This window comes from Pseudonaja textilis, chromosome 9 (assembly GCF_049901715.1).
Source record: "Pseudonaja textilis isolate UNSWEBS1 chromosome 9, rPseTex1.2, whole genome shotgun sequence".
Classification (NCBI taxonomy): domain Eukaryota; kingdom Metazoa; phylum Chordata; class Lepidosauria; order Squamata; family Elapidae; genus Pseudonaja; species Pseudonaja textilis.
Genome location: NC_141998.1, coordinates 17,917,490 through 17,924,967, shown reverse-complemented (window position 1 = coordinate 17,924,967; position 7,478 = coordinate 17,917,490). Strand labels below are relative to the sequence as shown.

The 7,478-nt window shown below is 38.9% G+C and overlaps 1 pseudogene; it reads left to right on the top strand.

The window, feature by feature from the left end:
- The first annotated feature begins 984 nt into the window (after nucleotides 1-984).
- On the top strand, nucleotides 985-1,081 carry LOC148125052 (small nucleolar RNA U3; annotated as a pseudogene).
- The last annotated feature ends 6,397 nt before the right edge of the window (nucleotides 1,082-7,478 follow it).

Genomic DNA, 7,478 nt, shown 5'->3' with positions numbered 1-7,478 from the left:
ACTAGTGAGAAGAATTAACCAATGGAGCATGTCTATGGAAATTCTCAGTCATCCAGATCATGGTTGTCCCAAAGGTGCTTTTTTCAAGAGGCAACTAGACTTTCTGGTTTTTCGTTGAAGACATTTTGCTTCTCATCAAAGTTGTTTCTTCTTCTTCTTCTTCTTCTTCTTCTTCTTCTTCTTCTTCTTCTTCTTCTTCTTCTTCTTCTTCTTCTTCTTCTTCTTCTTCTTCTTCTTCTTCTTCTTCTTCTTCTTCTTCTTCTTCTTCTCCTCCTCCTCCTCCTCCTCCTCCTCCTCCTCCTCCTCCTCCTCCTCCTCCTCCTCCTGTTGTCTCTTGAAAAAGCACCTTTGGGACAACCAGTGGAACAGCTTGCCTTCAGAAGTTATAGATGCTTCATCACTGGAGGTTTATAAGAAGAGACTGGACAGACAATTGTCTGAAATGCTTGAGCAGGGGGTTGGAACTAGAAGGCCTCCAAGACCAGAGGGATTCTGAGGAAAATTTGCTCCGTTTATCGTGCCAGCCTTACTGTATTCAGGATGCTTCAATCCTGATCTTCTCCAATTAAAACAGATTCAGATGTTAATCATTCTTTTCCCTGCCTCTAATGGAAGATGTAGATGCTTAGTGTCCAGTGCTGAGAGGGTAGCAGCATCCAATGTCCTTGGCTGATCTAAGCAGGTTTGGACCTAAGGACAGTTAGTCCTTCAGTGGGAGACTCCCTGAAAATCCTAGGGATTTAGTTGGACTTGTAAATTGCAGAAACATACAGGGAGAAAGTAGCAGGGAAACGAATCCACCGTTGCCAAGAAAATTACAGAGATGTCTCCCTGATATCAGCAGGAGTCAAACTCTCTCAAGGGACTTTATTAGGAACAGCTGCTACATTTTGTGCCAGATGGAGTTTTCAGATCAACTCTAAAAGTATCCCCGTGTAAAATGTGTTAACAAAAGCTGCAGTGTAGATTCCCTTTCATTGTATGACAACTATACTTTCAGGGATCATTTCTATAGTATCCTAGAGAAGTGCACTCAAACATTGGAGACTTTCAAGAAGAGATTAGACTGACATCTATCCGAAATGGTAGAGTCTCCTGCTTCGGCAGGGGGTTGGGCTAGATGGCCTACAAGGTCCCTTCCAACCAATGGTGGTATGCTATCAGTTTGGCCCAGTTCCGCAGGTGTTAGGCGGGTGCCCGCACACACCCACACACGTGATCACCCACCAAATTGGTAGCGACTAAGGTAGGATCCCACTACTGCTTCCAACTCTATTAATCTAAATGGTTACGAAAAAAGAACACCTTGCCTGTTTCCTGTTGTGGCTCTGGTCACAGACAGCCAAAAAGGTAATCTGATTTTTTAAAAAAATGTATCCAAAGTAATACAAAATGAAGGAAAAGCTCCATCTAGTTTCTTCACACAAGCAAAATAACATTTGATGTTGCCTCAATATGCATGCAGCAATTAATTTGAGTGCATCCTTTAAAAAAAGAAATATTTATTTACCAAGGGCAGGAATTTTTTGAATAGCCAATTTGATATCCGTCTAACATTTAGAGGGGTAGTTGTTATATGTATATTTTAAAAAAGCTTCCTTCCTTTTGACAGTATGCAGTTTTTTTAAAAAAAAAATCTAAATTGCACATTGGATAATGGTTTATCAAAGTGTGTATTTTAACTATTAAAAACCTCTTTTTTTTAAAAAAAAGTGATATTTAAGGTCATACAGTTTGAAGCAGTTTGAACACTGTTCAAAGAGAAATTTCCTTTTGGGGAAAAAAGGACAAACTGCAAATTAAAAGAGAACAAGATGATAAAAACTGTCTTTTGAAAGATAGATTCCTAGGCTATGTTATTAATAACATATTAGATTAATATTTTAAGCATAATGGTTTCTTTAATGATGGATAGCTTGGGTGTGCTAAAGGAGGATAAGTTGAATTAAAATGTAGTAGATTCGTTTCAAAGCAATAGCGTAATCTCTACTTCTTACCCTCAATTTCCTATCTTTTACATAGGACAGTATAAGATCAATCTTGCAGAATTAAGGGCTCAAAAAATGTAGATGAAAGCTTGCAATAATTGAACATTTCTGGAGTCTTTTCTAAAGCCTTAGAACAACGGTCTCAACCTTGAGGTCTTCTCTATTAGTTAGACTATCATGCTCATTGCTTGCAGCCACTTTGTCTGTCCATCAGTCTGTCTGTCTGTCTGTCTGTCTTTCTCTCCGTCTCTAATTTTGAAATTTATGTGCTATTCGGTGTCATAAAAGTTTCTAATGAAGCTAGGAGAAAGCTTGATAAATCCATTCTTATTCTAAGAGTACTTAGGCTAGTCTAGTGAAGAGAAGGACGTGAGAATAGTGTTCCAATGTTTGAAGGGCTGTCACAGAGAGGAGGGGATCAACCTGTTTTCCAAGAAATAATGGGTGGAAACTAGTCAAGAAGAGATTCAACCTAAAAATAAGAAAGGAATTTTCTTTTCTTTTTTAAATAAAGTTTTATTTGGGTTTTCACACATACAAAATACAAGTAAAACATCTTTTTGGAAAATAGCATGGTCCCAGGTTGAACTTCTTTATACAGACACAAAACTCAATTTCATGCTCCTTTTTGTATTCTATTCCATATCTTATACTATTTTACATTTTCTATATAATTTTTCTCCTCTTTTAATTTTCTCAATTTTATTTTGATTATCTCATCTCAATTCAAATCATTATATTTATACTTTTGTCTGTTCTGTTTCAATTTCATATTATCTTTTCTCATTAAACAAATTTTCTCCTATAGTTACTAATTAGAGTATGACACCTTTATATCTTTTAATTACATCCATTCAACTATTATTTAAACTTCAATATATACCTTAAGTTAATGACCTTCAATATAATACGTAATATATTACTTCCAATCGAATTCTGCTTGGTACATTCTTATAATACACACTATATTCTTTTTTAAAAAAGATTGTAAATATATGCAATTATAAACCCTCATTCCATTCCAGTTCAGCTCTAACATTAATAATCATTAAAAGCTTAACATCTTTAACACTTCTTTTCAATTAATATCATGCTTCCTTAAAAACACATATAATCTCCATAATTAATTTTTCCCTTATTTCTCTTCACATATGTTTTATAAATCATTAAATATACCTTTTGTTACATTTATTTATTGACAAGCATTCCACTGAATTACAATAGCTATTTTATCAGACATTGAAACACGAAGCCAAAAGAACCTCTCCCTTCTTGTGCATCTTCTTTGTACTTTTTAAGTTCCATTTTCAGTTCTTCTAAAAGTGGAGCCATTTTAAACAGTTTTAAACAACCACCCAATTGATTTTAGTCATTCAAAACAATAACCAAGAATCCAGAAATCATCAAGTAATCCAGATAGTCCCGAGTTATATCTTCTTATTTCTTTTTTGACTATCTTTTCCTGGGGCTTTTGTTGCGATATTTCAGTTAGAATGTATCTTTGGAAGTCTTGTTGAGATTTTGCTGTAAGTTCTTTTTTAATTCCAGGCAGTCTCCTCCCTTCCAGATCCTGCCCTTTTATTCTTCCTCTCTCCTTTCCTGTTTTCAAAAGCTTTTAATTATCCAGAAATCTTTATTATCCCTTTGACTTTTTATTTTCAGCATTAAATACCTATTGATGTCAAAGTGGATTTTTTTCCAATTTCTTGCTTATGTCTCTTAGCTGTCAGTATAGGAAAAGGAGAATACCAAATCTTTTCCCTTTTCTCTCTCCTTTGCAGCATAAAAATCTTCTTAGGGAACAATGTTCTTGTTTTTTAACAGTTTCAATTCCAGGGTACCTTATTTGTTGCTTTTGCTGTTTGACCCGGTCAACCAAAACTTTCTCTTCTTATCTTCTTCCTGCATATTCTTTTCCAGTCGAGTTCTTCTTTGTGGTGGCCATTTCTGACCAACGCTACAACCGCCTTCGGGAAAGAGAGTAATGGCCAGCTGGGGAGGAGAGATATGGCTCTCCTCAACCCTGTAGGCAGTCTCCCCCCTCTTCACCACCTCTATGGGGTGGCTTAGCCCTGAAACCAGCTGGCTTAGGGAGCTCCAGCAGCAAGCACGGATCAAAGCCTCGCAGAGACGAGGTTTCAGTCTGTCACTGAAGAAGCTCAAACCGGAAGTCCCAAGAAAGGAATTTTCTGATAGTGAGAACCATCAACCAATGGAACAGAAGTTGCCTTCAGAAGTTGTGGGGGCTTCATTATTGGAGGCTTTCAAGAAGAGACTGGACTGCCATCTGTCAGAAATAGTGTAGGGTCTCCTGCTGGGGTGGGGGGTTAGACTAGATGACCTACAAGGGTTCCTTCCAGCTCTGTTAATCTGTTTAAGTCTGTTAGCTGTCTTTTTTTATAAAGGCAATTCTCTTCTAAAGCTCAACATGGTTTATCTAAGAAGGATGGCCCAAAGATGGACAGAGATGCTGTCAGGGTTCCAAAGATTGCCCTAATTAAATCATGAGCCAAGCTTCAAAAGAATTCAAAAAATTTATTAGGAGCAACATGTCCGGCACTAACCTGTACGAAGCCAACTCTGAAACATGTAGTTTACTATCACCTATGACCCTGTTTCCCCCTATCCTCCTGGATATGTCAAATATCAGATTCTCCAACAAAACACATTCACTGGGTTAGGTGTCATCAATCACGCTCTCCAAAGAAAACATTTCAGGAGCAGAAGATCCAGTAGCCTAGGCTACAATCTCCACAAGATAAGCATGGAATGTGCTTCTGGCCTTCATCTGCAGCACTGCTCTGTCAGACTGTTCTCCCCTCCTTCTAATGTCAACTCGGGAACAGCCATGGGAACGATTTATGAGTTGACAGATTCCCCCCGGTCAAGTACAACACACAATCTTAGAAAGATTTCATGAAATTCAGATCTTCTTCCAAGTACCAGTGCTTCTGGAGCTTGACCCTTACCCACGACATCTTGTTCGCTCTTCGGTATTGGCCACCTATATATTGTACAACTGATCCAACATTAGAATAAGAAAGCTTTGGCTTGATATCAAGATTTTGCATCCTGCTCATGGTACTGAATAGATTATATAAACATGGCTAATCCATCTTCCCTTTTGCCTGTCTCTATAATGGGCATAATTGCTCTTGCCATTCTTTAAGATGTATAAGTCAAAAAGATGGTGGGTATTTCTTCGTGTCATAAAGAATGACTGACACTCCTAACCAAGGCTATCCTTTCAAAAAGGCTGAAATCTACATTGCAGTGCCAGCTCTTCACGAGAAAGGGATGGGGAGGGACTCCATAACTCACCAGCTGGACATGAGATGCATAATTTATACTTTCAATTCGGCTTCAATTGGTTATTAAAAGGACTCTCATTGTGATGTATTGTGATAAGCATTCAGGAATGATGTGATATATCTAGTTCCCAAGGTAACTAAGGAGACTGAAATATATATGCTGCTCTAGCAAAGGCAGTCAGGTTATTTTGCAGGTCCTTCTGCATATGCAAAGGGCCAATGGGCTCCTGTTCCCCTTCTCCATACAATGAGCGTTCATTGCAGTGTGTAAAGCACTTTTGTTCTAAGTTATGTTGCCATCTGTTCATGATAGCATGTGTTGTGTCCCTGAATAATTTGTTCTACACATGAAAGCTGTCTAGAGGAGAAGTGGGCACCCATTGTTGCCCTATAGCCCTCATTTAGCCTTGAGGGTTGGCATTCTGGTTGCAACTGAGTTGGGATGCCAGAATTTCATCACCCATGCTCTAAAACATGATTGGGCATCTTTATGTTCTGGCGTGGATCATCATCCTCATCCTCATCCTCTTCATCCTCATCATCACCATTGACAATCTTGGACTTGGGGTCATTTCATGGCCCAGGCTGTAGCAAGAGGTGAGGAAGGACCTGTATTCAAACTGGATAGAGACAATCGTTCTCTCTCTGACATTCTCTTTCTCTCTCTCTCTCTCTCTCTCTCTCTCTCTCTCTCTCCCTCCCTCCCTCCCTCCCTCCCTCCCTCTCCCTCTCCCTCTCCCTCTCCCTCTCCCTCTCCCTCTCCTCCACTCACTCCCCCCTCTCCTTCTCTCTCTCTTTCCCCCCATCTCTCAGCTTGGAGAGCTTCCCTACATTTTATCTGAAATGATCTCTTACAGATAGATTTTGAAATTAAGACCTAGAGTTCTACAACAGGAATAGACCTTATTCCATCAAGTCCAACAATGTAGGCATCCAGGTTAAAACACCCCAGACAAATAGTTCCCCAGCCTTTCTGTGTCAGCTGAATTAAATGAAGAAACAAGGTCCATGAAAAATTTCTAGTGTTCCAAGTTGCTATCATTGCTCTAGACATAGTTGGCTTGTATTTTGGGCTCTAAATAGTAGACAACCATGCCAGAAGCATCTGCAATTCCCCAAATGGGTTAATCCGGTATGGAGGGGGAGAGCATTGTGGTACAAAAACAGCTACACGGGGGGAGTAGAAAAAGAAGTGGTACGAACAGAAAAGGCAGACACTAACAATGTGCAGCTAAAGTTCTTTGGAAACTCTAATCAACATTTATCAGCATGCTGAGAAATACGCCAATATAGGAAGCCTTTTCCGGACTAGTCAGTGCTCACCTTTTCTCTTTTAATTGAGTGCTTTCTGTCCTTTTCTTTGCAATTTCCCCAGAGAGAAGCAAGCTAATTTCCAAATTTTTCTATCATCAGCAGACACTATACTGAGATTTTTGTAACCAAACTGAAAGCTCTGCATTGAGATAATAGCTAAGGGGAAAGCAAGTAAGATGGGGTCACAATAATAACAATAATAATTAATTAACAACAACAGCAATCCAATCTAAAGCTCCTAAAGGAGAAAGATGAATACAATCATTATACAATAAGAAGATAGTCCTGGGCCAAGCAGAACCTGAACCACCAATTGCAAGAATTATTTTTTTAAGGATTCCTATGAAAAGTTCCTACGTTAAAAAAAATCCTCTTGACTAAAATTTTGAACTTATTTTATGGTTACGAAGCAGTGAAAAGGGATAATTTCCCACCAAACCTCCTCATCATTCTCCAGTCTTCTCCCTTGCCTTCCCTTCTCAAGCTAAACTAAGCCCCATGACATCACTGGGGCTTTAATTGTAGCATTGTAAGCCAAGCAGTCAGTGTAGTGGGACAAAGATTTGGCAATACTTAGAATGAAGGAATGGTTGATGAAGATAATGGAACTTGCTGAGCTGCCCAAATTGTTCGTTTGGTGTCAATCCCTGTTTATCTGAGTGTGGATTGTTGAGAAGGAGGTGTTATGATCTTTTAATTTCCCTTTTTAGCTTTTTTATTGTCTCTATTGAATGGTATGTAAATATTACGTCCATTTGGCTGTTAATAGCTGGGGTGTGTGTGTCTGTGTGTCTGTGTTTGTGTGTTGGTTGCTCAACGGTGAGACACCGATGAATGCACCTGCATTTTCTGCATCGTATGAGAA